Genomic DNA, 19,737 nt, shown 5'->3' on the forward strand with positions numbered 1-19,737 from the left:
TGCACTTCTCAATTTCCCAGATATCACCACAAGTCTCTGCCGATTACCGCTTTCTGACAGCTGTCTGCGACACTGCTTCATGTCAGCTTTCATTACTGATGATATCTTGTGGAATTAAGTCAAATCCCTACAAGTGTCAATACTACACAGGTGGAAATACCCTTGTCAACCAGTGGAAATAGCTAATTTCCAAAGAAGGACTCCAGATTCTTCCTACCTGTCAGATTATGTGGTTGAACAACGTCAGGCAGTTATGAACGCCAGAAACCTCGTCACTAAAAATGGAGCACGGTCTAACGTCCAAGCCAGCTCCCAGGCAGACTAGGGGTCTGAGAGGCAGCTACTGGGAAGACCAGAAGTCTTAACGAGCTACTGGAGAGACCTTCTTCTTTATGCATCTGGCATGAGACATGCCAGTATAGGGAAAACGAGGGGATGCAGGGGCCAGCTATGGATAGACTGAATGACTAAGCCTCGCTGCTGGAGGGGTCCATATTGTATATGTGTAAACATGTATTTTTTCTGCTAGCAGGCTTTCACCCTGCTAGCAGCCAGGGAGGGGAACAGGATCATGCTGTTCACGCTGTTTGTGTTTGCATCAGTGCTTTCTGCCTGTGTTGACCTGTGGGGCTGCTTATGTGTATGTATTCTTATTCTTCTATATGTACCTGTATATGCACATATTGTACATACACACTCAGCCTCACTACCAGCTGGAGCTGGGGACCTGGAGCTGCAGCAGCCTTGCATTTGCTGGGCTATGGGATTCAGCAGCTCCTGCCACCACCCACTGTCATTCACAGAACTACTCCTATTGATTGGCTTAGGAGCCAAATCTCCTTCTCACCTTGCCTCCACTACAAATTCTCCCCTCTGGGACACAAAGAGAGGAATCACTTTCATAGGTGGGAGGGAGTCACACTGACAGAGAGGCACACCAGTGCCCTGCAGGGAGCTGGCACTATTTGGTTGGGAAAGTTTAAGCAGATGATGTTACCTGAGGCCAACAAAAGTGGGAGCACAGGGGCCAGTAAATGGGAATAGGTGGAGAAAAGGTGGGACCCACATGGGCACATGCTCTGCAGCAGGACATGAAGGCAATTCAATAGGCAATCCACTTGTGGAAGGGACCTCATGCACAGCAGCAGCCCTGCCCCTTCCTCCCTCTTCTGCAACATGGTCTGGCCTGGGCAGAGACCATGGAGATGTTAGCATCCTAGGAAGGCTGCTGCATCAGTGTGTCTGGGTTTGCGTGGCAAGGTTTTGGTAGCGGGGGGGGGGTGTGTGTGTGCGCGCGCGCGCTACAGGGGTGGCTTCTGTGAGAAGCTGCTAGAAGCTTCCCCTGTGTCTGATAGAGCCAATGCCAGCCGGCTCCAAGATGGACCCGCCGCTGGCCAAGGCCAAGCCAATCAGCACCTCTGTGATCACATATTTAAGAAAGAAAAAAAAACAGAGAGAAAAAAAAACATTTCTTGGGTGGTTCTGAAACTAGATTCCAGTTTTGCCCAGTGGTCTTACTGTGTCTGGAGACAACTATACCTTGGCCCTAAGTTTCATTTCCAAAAGGAAAACTTTTTCAAGGGGAAACCTCACCTAAGATTTCCCTACCCACATGTGGAGAATTGGGGTGGTACTCCTGTACCTGCCTAACAGGAAAGAACGCCTCCATCCATCTTTGGTAGGGAAAGATTTACCACTGGGCATCTGCAAAGAGTGACTGGTGACTCCTCACAGTGATGGGGAGAGGAGGTCCTGTGACATAGAGTCTCTGGGAGTTAGAGGCAAGGGAGAAGATAAAACCCATGAAGGAAGAGAACCATTGGAAAGCACTGAAGATGTGGAGCCAGTTGAAGTCTAGTGGAAGGCAGAGTCCCACTGGGGAGCAGTTTGTGGGCTCAGGGTGTGAGCTGCTGAGAGTGAGGGTCCACTAGCAGTAATGGGATGGGTATGCACATGCATGTGCTGTCTTAGGTTGAATCCAAGAAGATGTGAGGCCTTTCATGGCACCAGTGCTTGTAGAGCATGAGCAGGGAGGCTGAAGTGAGGTACCCTCACCCTTAAATAGCACCACTGCTCTTTCTCACCTCTTGCTGCTCTCACAGCTTTCCTGTTTATCCACTACTGCACAGAAACTGAGGTTCACTGAGAAAATGATAACCCATGATAAATTGGCTCATTCATTTCAGGAGATTAGGCTCACTGGTGGGTTCCTCACAAAAATGAGATCTTCTATAACAGTAGCTGTTTGTAGTTGGCGGGCAGTTTCAGGGCTAAGCTGGCAAACTCCAACCCAATCGTTCATGTCCTCACCACCACCCAGAGGCACTACAGCAGTGCAGTATACCTAGGGAAGAAGTCTGCAGCTCTTCGGAGACCCCAGCAGAAGCAGAACACTGCAGCACATCTTCTCAGCCTTGGCTACCCCAAGCATACCAAATACTATGCTCTGCAGGCCCTGCAATGACTTCTAGGCCTTGGTTCTTAAGATACCGCATGCCTAAAGTATCTAAAAGATCAAATAAGGCTGTAGGCTTGTGGCCATGATCAACAATGCATTCCTGAGATAGGAAACAGCTCTCTCAGGAGCCTGTCCCAGATGGTCAGACAGATACTCTGAGTCATCATGAATTGGAAGGCACAATTCCTTACTTTTCTTTCCCCTTTTAATGTAAAGAAGCAGTAATGAGTACCTACCCATGCCTGAACACATGAGTGTGTGTTACTATTTTGAAATAAAACACCATACTACTCAGACTCCTTCCCAGGAGAGAAGCCGGAGAAACAGGTGCAGACCAGATGTCTGTTATGTTGATAATGTCAACTTGGGGAAACCTGAAGATCTTCCTTAGCTCCAGGCCAGCATCTGAGAGCACAGGCAGATCCCCAAGTATATCTTCTGGAAGGGGTTCCATGCAGTTACTGCTGTTGGAGACATCTGAGGTAGGTTTCTTCATTTCTGTGAGTTTGGCTCTCCAGTGCATTCATAGATAATAATCACAGAACCTCTCCCAGACTTTAATCTTTCAAGGCTTAAACAAACTATTTTTAACAAAGCAAGTCTTATGGCTGGTTCCTCATTCCCCCTCCCCATTATCTTCTGCATTTATTTAAGTTTCAGTCTATCTTAAGCTATTCAGTGACCCACTTAATATGCCCAGATTTTTTCCTCTCTGCCATTATCCATTAACAAGTTCTTAGCTTAGAAAAGAAACTCTTGATGATTTCAAAATAGTTCTGCGCTTTAAAATTTCATTCCATTTCCCATACTATAGTCTTCAGTGATATCTGATTATTTTCAGATAATATTCATACACTCTATTCATGTACCAACAATGCCCATATATTTGTGGTATCAGCAAGATTTATTAGCAGGAGATCAGGATGAATATGCTAAATTAAATTAGTGCCTAGTACAATTCTTCATGCTGTACTGGAAACTGTGAAGGAAACACTTTGAACATCTTGGATATAACTGCTGAATTATGTTAACAGAATGTTATCATATTGTGTACAAACAGATAGGAACAATCAATCAAAAAAGCCTTTATTAAAGACACCACAAAACACCAGAGGTAAAAAGAGGTTGTACAGTAACATAAAATATCAGTGTCAAAAGTACTTGGAAATTTGGAAGAATATCCTCTACTGTAGAAAAGAGAATACGGTCAATTTTCTGGGGTATTAAAACTAGATTTGTGGAAATTTTTCAAACATCGGGGTTGAGGAGATAATCAGGCACTGTTAGCTTTTAATTCCTAAGAACCAAATCACAAAGTCTTCAGCTCTCTCTCAGCTTAGAATCACCAAAACATCAAAACAAAATCAGAGTTGTAGGACTTTGCCAGAAGAAAAAACAGTAGCATGTGAACATTTGTCTTCAAAGTATAGAATAAAGTTTTTCAAGTTCAGGATGGCTGAAGGATTTTGGGGATCTTTCTGGATAACATGTGCTATTGGATGTGCATGTAAACGATTTGTGCTATTATTAATGCAGGTCACTTAATTGACTTTGGATTATTCATAGGTTTGACATATGTTTATCTGGGCAAAGTGGAAAGAAATGCTTGATCCTTGTATCCCTTACTTCCCAGCTCTTTTGCTGAAGAATCTGCTCAGCTATGGCCCATGAGAGCTGGAAGAGTTGCACAGAGCCCTTGTGGTGTGTGTCAGGGGCCTGAGCAGCAAGATCAAGAATTCTGTAACATTCACTAGAAAAAGAAACCACAGCCACAAGACAAGCAACTGCTTGGTTCTGGATCTTGAAATGCACCATAAAAAATTGGCTTGTGCTATAGCCTGTGTTTTAACATAGGGTAAATTCAGGGGCAGCATTTAAGAAAGGTTCACTGATCTGATTATTTAGATTGGAGATCAAAATAGACCATTGTAAACACACTCCAGTGCTGCTTTCCTGTCAACACATTCAATCCTGTGAGGTGAGCCACCTTCTGTCTTAGATCCTTAGGCAGAGTGAGTTGCCACAATTTTACATTCACTAGATGTCTGCAGATTTATTCTAGCTGAAGATTGAGGTGGTAACTTCACTGGCTGGACACTATTTTGTTTCTAACATGAACTAAAGCAGCAGTTTCTCACTACACAGCTAGCAACTCTGAAAAACGAGCATGAGGGCAACCCCTTTCAAAACATTAAACAAAGATCAAGGCCTTTCCTGTGCTGTCCATCATGGTCTTCTTTTGAATGGTCATTCTGATTTCTTGTTGCCGTAGCAGTGATTTCACCTTAGTTCTTCCATTTATTTCTAGCTTTATTATCTCCTAACATGTCTCTATTTCTAAAATGACTTTTTTCCCCTGTTCCTACTCTTCTTCTAATGATCTTAATTAACAAACTTTGCATATCTAAATCTGGAACAGAGAACGTTTTAGAGACAAGGAAATAGAGAAAGTAAAAAAATAGGAAGCAGTTGTTTTGTTTCACAGGTACTAAGATAGCAAATGTTTCCCCTTCTGTGGTTAAAATTAGTTCTGTTGGGAAAGGAAGTAGTGGGACCCTAGCACACAAAGGCAGTCTTGGGAGGGATCCGAGAACAAACTCTTCTATCACATGTACAATGTAAAGCTGCTTCTCAGATTCATTATCATTCCATACCATTCAGACACCATTTAAAACTATTGCAGAGCACTGGCTTTATTACAGGCAATCACATTTTCATTTTCATGACCAAAAACCTGCTTAGGAGATATATTGCTTCATTGGATCATCTGACCAACTGGGGAAAGAATCAGCCAGCTGCTGGGAAAGGGTCTCCTAGATTGGCCATCCCCAGCTTTTAACGAAAGGAGTCAAATTCTTCTTCACCAGATGAGAAAAGGTTTCTGCCCATAGATTAATTTTTGAGTCATTATCATCTGGGAGCTCAGACATATTTTGGTATTTAGAAAATATTTCAATGAAGGCTTCCCATCCAAAGGCCTCTTGCAGCTGTGGATCTGAAGAAAATGGAAGCAGCACAAAATATATGTATGGAAGTTTAGAATTACTCTACTTGCATTCTTTACAAAATCTTTTACTAAATTTAGTTACTGATCTTTTTACAGGGTATTTTTATTTCTTTTTTATAAGTGTAGCTACCTGACAAATTCTAAATGCTTACTGAAGAATCAAAGTAGCCCTTTAACACCTTCAACAACCCTATATTTCTAATATTCACACAAAACCAAAAATCAAGTATTTATTTAAGTGCTTTCCATCCTGAAGGGCCTTGCTGCACTTACAGGCTTGATTGCTACATTTATTTTTACAATTGTTACAATGGTTCAAAAAAAGATTGATACAATTATCAACCCACTTCTGCATGCTTATAAGTATGCATATGTATAATATCTCTGAATACTTATAATGCATAGGACTGTCTTCTCTCAGCACAAAATAGAGGCTCTCTGCTTGGTGATTCTGCACTTGATGTTTGTACCATCAATTAATCCTGGGTGCTACTGAATGAAGTATTGCACCAACAAAACTGAAAGACTCACTTAAATTTCAAAAAAACCAAACCAAAACAAAAATTATCAATGATCAGAAGTCATCTTGGTAATGCCCAAAGGCTGTGATTTACCAATACATCCTAAACCGGTAAATTCCACAGACAAATGACCTTTACACTGTGCTGAGATCACAAATGACTCAAAACAAGTACATTTTTTGAGGAATGCTTCAAAAACTTCCCTGCAACTCTGGGTCTCCCACTGAAGCGTGATACCTACAGACAGATCAGGATTGACTCATGTTGGTTTATGGAATCTTATGAGCTGGCACACAAAGACTCTGTTGGAGACTAATAGTCAACAGAGAGAGATAATCCGGGGTAGGGACCAAGTGGATGCAGAAAGTGAGGAAACGGAGAGCAGCAGCCCTGGATTAAAATTATCAGTTTGTAAATCTGTTGCAAGCTTAATTTGCCTACAGATTACCTGCAGGTATGTCTCCAGGGCAGTAAATACTTCCCAGTCCTTCAGCTGTGCTCCATTTTCAATGTAATCTTGAATCCTCTTCTTTCTAAGTTCCACTGTGAATGCATTGTGGGCCTTATCTCTTGGGATGCCCAACACAGTCTCATTCACATGAACAGACCAGAGGTTGCAGGTGGCTTTGGTGGTGTGAGGAGGAAACTCCCATTCAGATTGCTGCTGATTGTGGCCCAGCTCATGAATGGCACCCCAAAGGCCATTGGCTTGGAGGGACTACACATCTATCATCTCTGTCACCGACTCCAAATGATGCATGACTGGGTAGCCAGCATGCATCCAACCTGCAGGGAAGGTTAAACCACAATCAATCCTGGCAATCTGTCTGGGAAAGCTCATGGGATGGAAGACCACAGTGAGAAAAATACAATTCATTATCTTTATGTTAACTCATTCTTTGAGTTGTTTTTCATGAGTGGATGCTGCTCATGATATGCTTCCACTCCCTGTGCTGGAGTATCGAATGTATCAACCACAAGCAAAAGTTCAATGTGCACATTGTACGGTCTTCTGCTTCATTTCCACTCCTCGGCACTACCCAATGCAAAGAGCAAAAAAGGCCAAATGACTTTTGCCAGAGCTATAGACATTGAGATGACTGTACTCACAGCAACAGGAGAGGAGGCGTGGAAATCTAATTCTGTCTGTAGAAGAATTTTGTGTTGACACTGGTGTTTTCTTATTTTCAGATCTGGCAAGGAAGATGCTGTTGCCAGGACAGTTTGTATCCTTGTATAGCCAAATAACTGTATGGTTTGTGCTGATGAAAATTACCCCAGCACCCTCCCCAGCTCTTCCTAGAAACTCTGTAATCTAAGTTCTGGCTCTGGAGGAAATACATTGAGGGGAAAAACTCATGACAAATAGCAGACACAAATAAAGTATTACTAAAGGATTAGTTTTCCTAAAGTACTCCCAAAGAAGAAGGAGATTTTAATCTTGAAGGCAGAGGACTAAAATGTTTCATTGCAAAATTTTGTGTCAGGGCCCTGTGTGCACCAAAAGGCTTTAATGGCCTTGAGCTGCCCCACTTGGGGATTCCACTCACACCTCCTGTTGGTGGCCCCAGGGGTTGCATTTCAGCTCAGCCCTGGGCTGTCAGTCCCTGTCTGAGCTATGCTGTAGGCGTGCCTGTCTCCAGTTGTGCCACAGCAATGCCTGTGTCTGGCCACGGACTCGGTTGATCCAGACCCTGATCCATGACTTCCTCGCTTTCAGGATGTGCCTCATCACGATGGGCCTGCCTGGTAATCACTGAACTATGTCTCACCCTGGTTACCATCACTGAACCTGACCATGACCCGCGGGTTGATTTCCTTGCTTGACCTCAGACCTGCCTCATCCCTGAAGACTTGTCTAGCAATCTGGATGGTCAGCTGACCCTGGCTATTGTGCCAGGTCTGCCCTGCTTGCCTCACTCAGGTGCTGGTGAGGCATCTGCCCTCCTGGCTGTCTTACTGCAGTTGGCTTCTGGCTCCCTGGCCCTCGGGGAGCACTTGGCCTCCACTGTGCTCTGACAATGTCAGAAAACAAAATGTGAACTGGGGTTTTGTTTTGGTTTTTTTTGTGAAGGCAGATTCTTGTCAGGTTTTATTAAAGCAGCTGTTTACTATTGAAAAATATTCCATAGTTCACTTCAGCTTTGGATAGAACTTGCTGCTGATGGCCACAGTTACTACTTCACTATAATTGTCATCACTTTGTTTCCAGTTTTGCTGTTTCTCATGCTGTTTGTAAAAATCTTTCTTCAGAAAAGACAGACTTAACATACTCCTTAATATCCCCCATGAATTTATCAGTATTGCTGACTACCATAACCAGATTTAAAAATCATGTTTCTGTATCTTTTCATAGGAATTTACTATCTTTATTTCTTTTTCCTTCAGTGCCAATTCAATAGGCTCAGTGGATCCTTCACAGGTTTCTCACAGCTCCACAACAGTGCAGGAAGGATACAGAGCCATTCACATCTCTGAAATGGTGCTACTCTCCACTTACTTCACCAGGCGTGCCAGAAGCTGGAAGAGTTTTATATGTTGGGTTCTACCATTGTGGCCTCTGGTGGACATAGCAGTCTATCACATTGTGAGTATCTGTGCAGAGGGCTGGAATACATTAAGAGAAGAAGCCACAGAAATCAATAATCCAGCAGTCTTTGAGTGCAGCTTCACTCAGAGAAGGGCAGCTATCTAAACAACAAGTGTTTCTCAGGGCAGCTTCTCAGTTGGTGCAAACTCATTTGAAAGATCTGCAGCTGTGAATCAAGTCTGCATGTGTCCAGGGTCATGCTGTTTTTTAACACTGCTGTTTCTCTACAGCTCAAGGGAAGGAACAGCTAGTGACTTAACATTCACCTCCATCTGTTGACATCCAAGAATTTTAAACTCTGGCATTTGCAAGTCAGTTCTTCCTGTGCATCAGTAAAAATTACTGCAGAACAGCTACTTGTGTCAGCACAAAACCTACTGATTGGCCTGGGTCATGCACACACCATGGTTTGCTTACTAGGCTTATGGAGTCAATGCAGCTAAAACAAAGCAGGGAGAAGGATGGACTTTGCTCTCTGACATGCACTGCCAGATTAACTGCTTGCTCATTCTTTATACCTGTACAAAAATATTCATGACAATTATATTACCTTTGTGTCCTGAGTCTGAATTTTCAACTACAGCTGTCACTAATGGTAAGAATGAATGAGAAAAATATAGTACTCCCATATTCCCTGATGAGCTTGAGGGGTTAGCAGTTACAAAAATTAGCAACTGACATGTAATCTAAACACAGTTGTTGCAGACTCACTGACAGATTACAACTTCATTGTTAAATTTAGAGCCATATGTTGCCAGATGTAATGATCGATTACTCTGATAAAATCCTTCTTACATGAGGATATGCTTGGAGAAGCATATTGCAGTGTGGAAACACAGCACTTACTTATCATGGAATCATGGAATGGTTTGGGTTGTAAGGGACCTTTAAAGGTCATGTACTCCAACCCCCCTGCAATGGGCAAGGACATCTTCAACTAGACAAGGTTGCTCAGAGCTCTGTCCAACCTGACCTTGAATATTCTAGGGATGGGACGTCTACCACCTCTCTGGGCAACCTGTTCCAGTGTTTCACCACTAGTCTGTGGTGTTTCTCTAGTCTGAATCTATCCTTCTTCACTTTAAAATCATCACCCCTTGTCCTGTTGCTACAGGTCCCACTAAACAGTCTCTCCCCATCTTTCTTATAAGCCCCCTTTAAGTATTGAAAGGGGCTTATCATTTATTTTGGTTATATTTCACTAGTGATTATAATTAACTGATTATTAATAACTGAAGTGCAAGTTGTTTACACTTGAGCCAACCACTCTTGAATTAGTCCTACTTGACTGACAGCAACTACACCATGTGAGTTAAGCTGCTAGACCTGTGGATTATTGACAGAGTGGTGGCCTGGGCAGCTGATGAACTTATCAATTCAAGTGGTAGAAAACACCTCTAGTGTTGCAATCAAATAGACCTGAAAGCACCTACCAATCCTACTGAGAAAAGTGTAATACTTGAAAAAAATTAATTGCAAATAATGGTGAGATTTGGCCTTTAGGAGCCTCTTTACCATCCATAACTGGCTACAGCCTCTTCAGTTCCACTGGCCTAGTGAATTGTCTTTAAGTAGCATGTTTTGTAAATGACAGCAAAATGCTGCTTACAACAAACTTTTCCCCCTACCACTACCCTCAGTTCCCCACTGATGTAAGTGATCGTATGCCTGCTAACGTCAGGGTCTTATTACATAGTAGGCTACCTGTGTGTCTGTTACATGCCTTAATTAAAGTTTCAAGATCTCATTTGTCCTGCCTAAACTAGCTAGCTCTGTTTCCCTTCTTTCTGTTGCAATTAGCATAAACTCACTCCAACAGTAATAAGAGTAACATGACACAATACACATCATTTGGTGGCCAGCCTGTCTCCCTCCACTGTGTTTTACCCTGTGATGGCCTCAGATTTAGCAGCAGAATGTGTTACTTTTGTGTACGAGCTCTTGACATTTACAGAAGACTCTTACTCTCACGAGCAGCCTCCATGAATTTGGTGGGATTAGTCGGCTGATTTGAGGATCTGCATGATCTTCTGATAATACTACCGCCTTGTGTATTTCTCATACAAATATCCATCACAGATAAAGACAAAATGTTGTAGTTATTATACTTGCCGTGAGATATCTGGACATCTGCCACCATCCTCTCTGGCCTTGGAAAAGTTGCTGGGATGGCTGCCAGTCTGGCTATTGCATTCATCATCTTGTTCCAGATGGAAAGCAGACTCTCTGGGTTGTCCATGTGGCATACATCAGCAGCTGGTACTGTCAGGATGATGTTCTCTGTGGCCAACTCAGCCCAGGGGAGTGGGTACTGACGGATGGTTGATTGCCAGGCAGAGATGTCACTTTCCCCTAATTCAGCATTCAGGTGAAAAAAGGTAGCCAATTTAAAAAGAAGTGTCAAGGCAGAGGAGAATCACAATAGCTAAACCCCTCTGTATAGCCTCAGAAACAATAAGTTAATCTAGATGTAACTGGGTTTTACTGAATCAGGGGGAGATCTTGAGATTCTGGAGAAGGGTCCAGTCATCTCTGGTGACTCCATGTCTACTGTCGCTGCCAGGGATTTGTGTTGGGTTTGTTTGGCAAGGTTTTGGTAGGGGGGGGGGGGGCTACAGGGGTGGCTTCTGTGAGAAGCTGCTAGAAGCTTCCCCTGTGTCTGACAGAGCCAATGCCAGCCGGCTCCAAGACGGACCCGCCGCTGGCCAAGGCCAAGCCAATCAGCGCCTCTGTGATCACATATTTAAGAAAGAGAAAAACAGTTAGAGAGCGCTTTTGCAGCCAGACAGAGGAGTGAGAAGATGTAAGAAACCCTGCAGACACCAAGGTCAGTGCAGGAGGGGGAGGAGGTGCTCCAGGTGCCGGAGCAGAGATCCCCCTGCAGCCTGTGGTGAAGACCATGGTGAAGCAGGCTGTCCCCCTGCAGCCCATGGAGGAAGGATGAGGGGGTGTAGAGATTCCACCTGCAGCCCGTGGAGGACCCCACGCTGGAGCAGGTGGAGGCACCTGAAGGAGGCTGTGGCCCCATGGGAAGTCCACGCTGGAGCAAGCTCCTGGCAGGACCTGTGGACCCATGGAGAGAGAAGCCCACGCCAGAGCAGGTTTGCTGACAGGACTTGTGACCCTGTGGGGGAACCACGCTGGAGCAGTCTGGTCCTGAAGGTCTGCACCCCGTGGGAGAGACCCACACTGGAGCAGTTTGTGAAGGACTGTCTCCCGTCAGAGGGACCCCACGCTGGAGCAGGGGAACGATGAGAGGAGTCCTCCCCCTGAGGATGAAGAAGCAGCAGTAACAATGTGTGCTGAACTGACCGTAACCCCCATTCCCCGTCCCCCTGTGCTGCTGGGGGAGAGGGGGGGCAGAGGTTGAAGCCAGGAGGGAAGTTGAGCCCGGGAAGATGGGAGGGGTGGGGGGAGGTGTTTTAAGATTTGGTTTTATTTCTCATTCCTCTACTCTGTTTTGCTTAGTAATAAATTAGATGAATTCCCTCTCTAAGTTCAGTCTGTTTTGCTCGTGATGACAATTAGAGAATGATCTCTCCCTGTCCTTATCTCGACCCACAAGCTTTTTGTTATACTTTTTCTCCCCTGTCTAATGAAGGAGGGGAGTGATAGAGCAGCTCTGGTGGGCACCTGGCCCCCAGCCAGGGTCAACCCACCACAGGATTGAAGATACTCGCTTTTTAATATCAAGCAACTTTAAAGGTGTCTCAGACATCCTTATACTGGGAACATGGACAAGAGATTAATTCCTAAATGAAAGTCCTATAAATACACTTTCTGCACTGAGAAATACAAAGCTTTATGCAAAGGCTTTCCTGGGGCATTACTTATTCTGAGGTCTTCTCCATACATGACCACAAAAAACCAGGAAAATATAGGCAAGCCATCAATACATACATACTCACTCTTTACTCACCTGCCCATAGTTAAGTTTCAGGACCACTTACCAAGCCTGAAGAATGGAGCCTGCACAGCCTCTTTAATTGTGACTGATATTTGGCCTAATGTGCTCTCCTTCGGCACTATGATATATATGAGGCCACCCCACAGACTAGAGACTTCCATGGTGTTTTTTTCAACTTTGAACTTCTTTACCACCAATGGAGGCCGCTTCAGCTCTGCAGCATAGCTGAGGTCATCAGTGGTGACAGCCAGTCTGCACCTGGTGGGGAACAACGGTCACCGAAAGGCACTGCAACCCAGACAGGTTCGGGTAGCTCCACTCCAAATGTGGTGTGTTCTGTAGCTACTGTAGGCAACAAGATGGTCTTGTCTCAGCAGGGAAAGGCAACAGTATGCTACCATATGGAACATTATTTTTCACCTCAGCACAGACATCAACCAGATGAAAGTAGCATGAAAGAATTCAAGGGCAGACTTAAACTCCATGAAGAAGAAAATGGAAATGCTGGATCAGATGCCAAAGGAAAGTAGAATTCTCTTTCTACAGCTCTGTTCAAAAGGAGAGATTTTGAAGAAATTTCAAAGTTGGTTGGCCTCAGTTTTATCACCCTTACTTTCCATCACAGCTACCATAGCTGTACTGCTATAAATGGGTAGTGTCAAGGTGAAAAGCAGAGCATGAGCAGAGCTTACCCTAATATGAAATGGGTGAGAAGAAAGGACATTATAATGTCCCATTTATAATAATTCACCTGCTTTCTATGCACTCTCTGAAACACTGTAATGCCCACATGGGCCAGCCATCAGGGATTGAAGACATAGGAATCCCTGGTTGTCAGACTAGTTCTGCCCAATTCTGACCAAAGCTTCTGTCCTATTACTGTCCTTTTAAAGAGAAAGAAACAACTCACCCTGCTATGCTATAATACTGTTTGGATAACTACCTCTAGTGTTTATCCCTTTTTGCTAACAATTACATAGAGGCTGGTTTCAGAGTCAAGATATAAACCCCACAAAAATATTTTTTATAGTGTGGGTGTTTTTCTGTCCTGATGACAAAGGTAATAAAACTTGCAAGAAAACAGCTTGGAGGCCATGAAATGAGGCAGGATGATACCAGAAGACAGCTAGGTGTGGCAAGTAAGATATTTTTATAGTGGGCAGAAATATCTAGTAGTCTCCTCCACATAGACAAAATTCAACCTTATCATTTCTCATCCTATTCACTTTCAATACAGGGATTATTCCTTTAATCTTGAAAACAACAATGTAGGTATTTGTCCTGTTTGACCACTGCCTTGTCTAGAGGAATGGAGAAGGGCATAGAAGAAGTATGAGACCAACATGAGATGACCACAGTGTGGAGCAGATGAAAATCAGAGGTGTGACCATTACAGCTCTATAGGGCAGTCTTTTTCAAGACAAAAGTGAGAGAGAATAACTTGAGAAATGTAGGTTCATGACAGGAGAAACCTGGGGAGAAATTGTTTGTGATTCATGTTTCAGTAAGGCCAAGCCAAACTTCGAAGAAATGAGAATGGAAGCAAGGAAAGTTCTTCTCACTGTAATGAGAAACAAAGGGCAATGTTCACCTTCACGTTAGCTGCAACAGCAGAAGCAGGAAAATGTAGAGTGGCTATTCTTCTGGGAGGAATACAAAGCCCAGTGCTTCTCCATGCTTCTGGACCTTAGAAAGAACCACGGGCATTATCAGGATAGAAACATGTAAGTCATATGAGAGTTTTCAAGTTACAGATAAAATTCAACAGCAGCTTCAGTTCTAATTCTAACAAATTAGTTTTCTGAAGCTTACACCTTAGTGTAAGCAGAGAGATTTAGACTATTATACTTATAGATTCCTCTGGTCAGCCTGATTCCATTCCATGGTTTGGGTGCTGCTGAGGAAGGAAATAGAAAAATATCCTCTACCTTCATTTCTTCCATCAATCTGAACAGTTACAGTTGGGAATGTAGTCATTTCTGGAAGATTTTGGTTGGGAGCACACATTTGGTTTTGTACATCAGGGAAGTTGTCATAGAGCTCGAGAGCTATGTTGAGTAAAACCATTTCCTCAGAGCTGCCTTTGATTGGGCTGTCAGCACTGACATCAGGAACCCCCTGGGAAAGCACTAGCTCAGCCATCTCCTTCTGAACAAAGCAGATAGCTAGGGAGGTCTGTGCTGGAATCCTCAGGAACACTCTTGAGTCCTGTGCTAATTTCTTGAGCCAGGAGGAATATGGTGGCTTTAGAGCTTCTTTTTTCTTGAGGTTTTGCTGAAATTGGGAGAGTGCCTTGCGAAAGTGGTACTGTAAGAAAATCGCATCAGGATGTAAGACTGGCTGACTTGATGGTAGTATGTTATCTCCTAAGATACCAACTCCAAACTTTTGCAGTATTTTGTTCCCAGGAAACTCAGCAATGACATTCTCATCAGCATTCGCTGCAGCCCAGGACCATGCCTGTCCTCCAATCAGCAGACCACCGCCCCTTGAAACAAACTCATGAATCTTCTCCACCTCCTCATCACTGTAAGCTTTGCAGCAGTACACACTCAGGTTTTCCTTAAGATCCATTAGCTTGCAAGGGTTCTTCTCCTGGCTTAGGAAAGTGAAAAAATCCTGCAGATCACCAGCAATACCAACTTGTCCTCCCTTCCCAGCATCAAGCCAACCAATGGCATTGAGGATAAAGGTTTTCATTGCTGATGCTTGGAAAAAGTTTTCATGAGCAAGTACCACAACATGGCCCCTGCCATAGTGTGCAGCTGCAAGGAATGCCTGGTGGGAGTCATTCATTTTTTTCATCATAATGGTGGTTAAACGCTGAACAGGTGCCAAGACAGGTTGTGGAATCTCAGTCCTTGAAGATATTCATTACTTGACTAGACAAAGCCCTGAGCAACCTGCTCTAGGTGGCCCTGCTTTGAGCAGACATTGGAGCAACTGACCTTCCGAGTTCCCTTCCAACCTCAAGTATTCCATGATTCAGATTTCCATCAGCATGTTCCAAATATATTGGCAGTGCAGCACACCTGAAAAATTACTGTGAATATAATGGCTTATTGCCTCAGCAGAGCTGCCTACTGAGCGTGGCCAGAGCTGAGTCTTGTTATCATGACATGGTCTATTTTCCTTGTTTGAACATAGCTCTGAGACAGAGATGAAGCTGTAATATGTTCTTCCTTATGTAGCAGTATAAGGTCCCATTATTGAGCTTCAAATTCATACCTTATTTGTGAGAAATTCCCTGAAGAATTATCATCACTTTCAGGGACTTGTGACATGAAAAGAAAGTGCCTTAACTCTAAGAGAATCATAGAATGGTTTGGGTTGGAAGGGACCTTAAAGATCATCTAGTTCCAACCCCTCTGCCATGGGCAAAGACACCCTCCCCTAGACCAGGTTGCCTCCCATCCAACCTGGCCTTGAACACTTCCAGGGAGGGGGCATCCACAACCTCTCTGGGCAACCCTCATAGTGAAGAATTTCTTCCTAATACCTAATCTAAATCTACTCTCTCAGTTTAAAGCTATTACCCCTTGTCCTATCACTACATGCCTTTGTAAGATACTCTCTCTAGAGCTTTCTTGTAATACTCCAAGGTTGCCCACCTAGTGGATGAAGGGAAGGCGGTGGATGTAGTTTTTCTGGATTTTAGTAAGACTTTTGATATTGTCCCTCACAGCATCCTTCTGAACAAGTTGTCCAACTGTGAGACGAGCAGGTACATGGTGCGCTGGGTGAAGAACTGGCTGAAGGGCAGGCCTCAAAGGGTAAATGGGGCTACATCTGGCTGGCACCCAGCCACCAACACTGTTCCTCAGGGCTCACTTCTAGGGCCAGGTCTGTTCAATGTATTTATCAATGATCTGGATGCAGGAGCTGAATGCACCATCAACAAGTTTGCTGATGGCACCAAACTGGGAGGTGCTGTTGACTCTCTGGACAGACAGGAGGCCTGGCAGAGGGATCTGGATAGACTGGAGCATTGGGCAATCATCCATGGCATGAAATTTAACAAGAACAAATGCTGGATTCCGCACCTGGGATGGAGTAATGCAAGATACAAGTATAAATTGGGAGAGGAGTGGCAGGAAGGGACCTGGGGGTGCTGGTCGACAGACAGCAGCTGGATGTGAGCCAGCAGTGTGCCCTGGCAGCCAAGAGGGCAAACCCCATCCTGGCGTGCATCAAACACAGCATAACCAGACAGTCAGAAGAGGGGATTATCCCGCTGTATTCAGTGTTGGTGTGGCCTCTCCTTGAGCACTGTGTGCAGTTCTGGGCCCCACCATTTCAGAAGGATGTTCAGGTCCTTGAATGCGTCCAGAGGAGGGCAACAGAGCTGGTGGAAGGGCTAGAAGGCATGTTGTCTGAGGAGCGGCTGAAGACTTTGGGCTTGTCTAGTTTGGAGAGAAGGAGGCTGAGGGGCGACCTCATTGCTCTCTACAGGTTCCTGAGGAGGGGAAGTGGAGAGGGAGGTGCTGAGCTATTCTCCCTGGGATCCAGTGATAGGACATGTGGGCATGGTTCAAAGCTGCACCAGGGGAGGTTTAGATGCAATGTTAGGAAGCATTTCTTTACCGAGAGGGTGGTGAGACACTGGAATAGGCTTCCTCGAGAGGTGGTTGATGCCCCAGGCCTGTCAGTGTTTAAGAGACATTTGGACAATGCCCTTAATAATATGCTTTAACTTTTGGTGAGCCCTTTTGGTCAGGCAGTTGGACTAATGATCCCTTTCAACTGGAACTATTCTTTTCTTTTCTTTTCTTTTCTTTTCTTTTCTTTTCTTTTCTTTTCTTTTCTTTTCTTTTCTTTTCTATTCTATTCTATTCTATTTGCAGCACTGGGCAGGAAGGGATAACCTGTGCTACTGAGTCTACTTGCCTCCACCAGCAGGCATCTACACAATACACAATCTGTTACAAATGCCTTAACATTTACACCACACCACAGGAGATTAGCAGGAAAGACAAACATCATCTTTTGTGTCCAAGTTTCTGCATCAGGAAGGATCTAAATACGTCAGGAACTGGCCTCATAGCTGTGCTGTTGACATAGTGGAGAAAAAAGGCTAGATGTGCCATAGCACAGCAGGTCAGACCCAACCAAAAATTTCTTCCTGAACAGTCAGTTATCTAACATTTTAACATGGAGCACAAGCCAAGCTTCTTGGTAGTTTCTCAATAACCTGTAGAAGCACCTTCAACTCCTGCACATCCATCTCTATTCATAGTAATTTCTTTTGGGGGACAGGGAGAAGAGATCTTTTTCATTCTAGCAGGCCATAAGCAGAAAACCCAAGGCAGAATAAACACTATATACAATCTAAACACAGTCCAAACAAATATATAAATACTCACCGGGTGATCAGAGGAATCCTCGGCCTTTCTTTGGACACTGAAAAAGAGCCGGTCTCTCCCTCACTGGCTGTGAAGTACACGCCAGCCACGCTGGTCACCTGGTTCCCAGGGAATTCAAACAGCACCTTCTCCTTGCCATGTCGACTAGCCCAGTGCCAGGCTTGGCCATCAATGAGCAGCCCTCCACCCCCCTTTACAAAGCCAACCAAGTCTTTTGCCTGCGTGCTGTCATAAGCATCCATACAGTACACCCCCAGGGAGGGGCTAAGCTCTGCCCCAGCCTGTACTTTGGTGCCAGCCCTGAGCAGCAGCTGGGAGAGGGAATCCAAATGAGGATGGACCCCAACCAGGGCCTCCGCGGAAGGCTTGAGCCACTCCACAGCATTTCTGAGGAACTGGAAAAACTTGGGTCCTTCAAGATTCCCTCATGGGAAACAACCACAATCTGGCCCTTCCCATAGCAAGATGCTGCAGTTAGCACTTGCCCACTGGTGCTCACCAGCACTGGGAAGGCTTCATCTCCAATGAGGAACAGCTCACATGGATGATAGTTTGTTGTGAACTCAAATGAATTAACATCTTTCACCAGAGAGGCATAGGCTGCTGTGGAATCCATCTGATATACCTCTTGTTAAAGAGTACTGAAAGAGAAAGAAAAGGAAACACTTTTTTAGATTAGAAGCTACATTTGAAATTTTTAACAGATACGAGTTACTGAGATACATACCAGCTATGCTGTTCTACAGTCCCAGGAGGAACCTGTATCCACAAATGATGCACAAATATATAACCCATCAGTAAAGTGAGCCAGGAAAAAATGACAGGAATGAGGAAACTTTGCATAGCTACTAGTCACACAATAATCCCAAGAAACATGTTCTGAAATGTACGTTGAAGACATAATTCCAGTTAAGCCTTTCTATATTCTTCTGCCTATGAGTGTTCAAATTGGTATGAAACTGCTTTACAACACTAACATGCCTGGATTTGTAGAACAACAATCCAAATAATTTTTAATTAGATAATATGTAGACTTCAGATTACTAGGTCTAGCCACAAGCTATTATGTTTCCGTGGCACAATTTTAAGAGGAAGTCTTGTGTCTCCGGGTGGCAAAGTCCTTCAGTTATCTCTAAGACTGCAGGGCTTAGTGTTCATCCTGCTGGCAGAGGTGGAATCAGTGGCACTCATGCCATTGTACCCCTGCCATCAGAGTGTGTTGCAATCAATTAAAGTTGTATGGACTTAAAGGAACATACCTTATACAGAGAGTAAAGAATTTATCATTCGTCTCATTAGTGCCTTGACAGGGCAATTAAAATACAGCAAAAATATTAATCCAGTTAAAATGATACTGTCATATATAATACAAATCATTCAATTATTGCTAAATCCTACTAATGATACAGTTAAAATTGATATACATAGGCTCACTGGTATCTATCCGTTTCCCCAGCATTGGGTCCTGATGTTCAGTCGTGCTAGTCTTTTCTTAGAAAAGATGGTTTGCAGTGAGCCATCAATATCCTGACTTTGTCACTGGGAGGAACTCAGTGGAGGAAAGTAGAGGGAAGTTCTTCCTTGATCTTATGTCCTCTTGGAGTTATTTTTATACCTCTTAAACAATCCGTTTCTTATCGGCCCATGGGTCAGTTACACAATGACTGCTTAGTAATGGTAGACCTCTACCATGTTTGATAAATATGCAGAATCAGTGTTAAGCTATAGAAGATAGCCCTTCTGAGTCTTTCCTGACACTTATAAATTTCTGAAGTTATATCTAAAAGAGACCTGTGGCCACTCAAGATGGTTACTGGTGCGTCTTGAGCTGTTAAATTAGAACAAGGCCTCTGGCTTGCCTCTACTAGTAGCAACAATGCATTTAATGGGT

The 19,737-nt window shown here is 44.0% G+C and overlaps 1 pseudogene; it reads right to left on the reverse strand.

The window, feature by feature from the left end:
• Positions 1-4,935: 4,935 nt before the first annotated feature.
• LOC104639977 (TRPM8 channel-associated factor 2-like) lies at positions 4,936-18,462 on the reverse strand (annotated as a pseudogene).
• Positions 18,463-19,737: the final 1,275 nt, after the last annotated feature.

This window comes from Balearica regulorum, chromosome 1, assembly GCF_011004875.1.
Source record: "Balearica regulorum gibbericeps isolate bBalReg1 chromosome 1, bBalReg1.pri, whole genome shotgun sequence".
In the NCBI taxonomy this organism is placed as follows: domain Eukaryota; kingdom Metazoa; phylum Chordata; class Aves; order Gruiformes; family Gruidae; genus Balearica; species Balearica regulorum.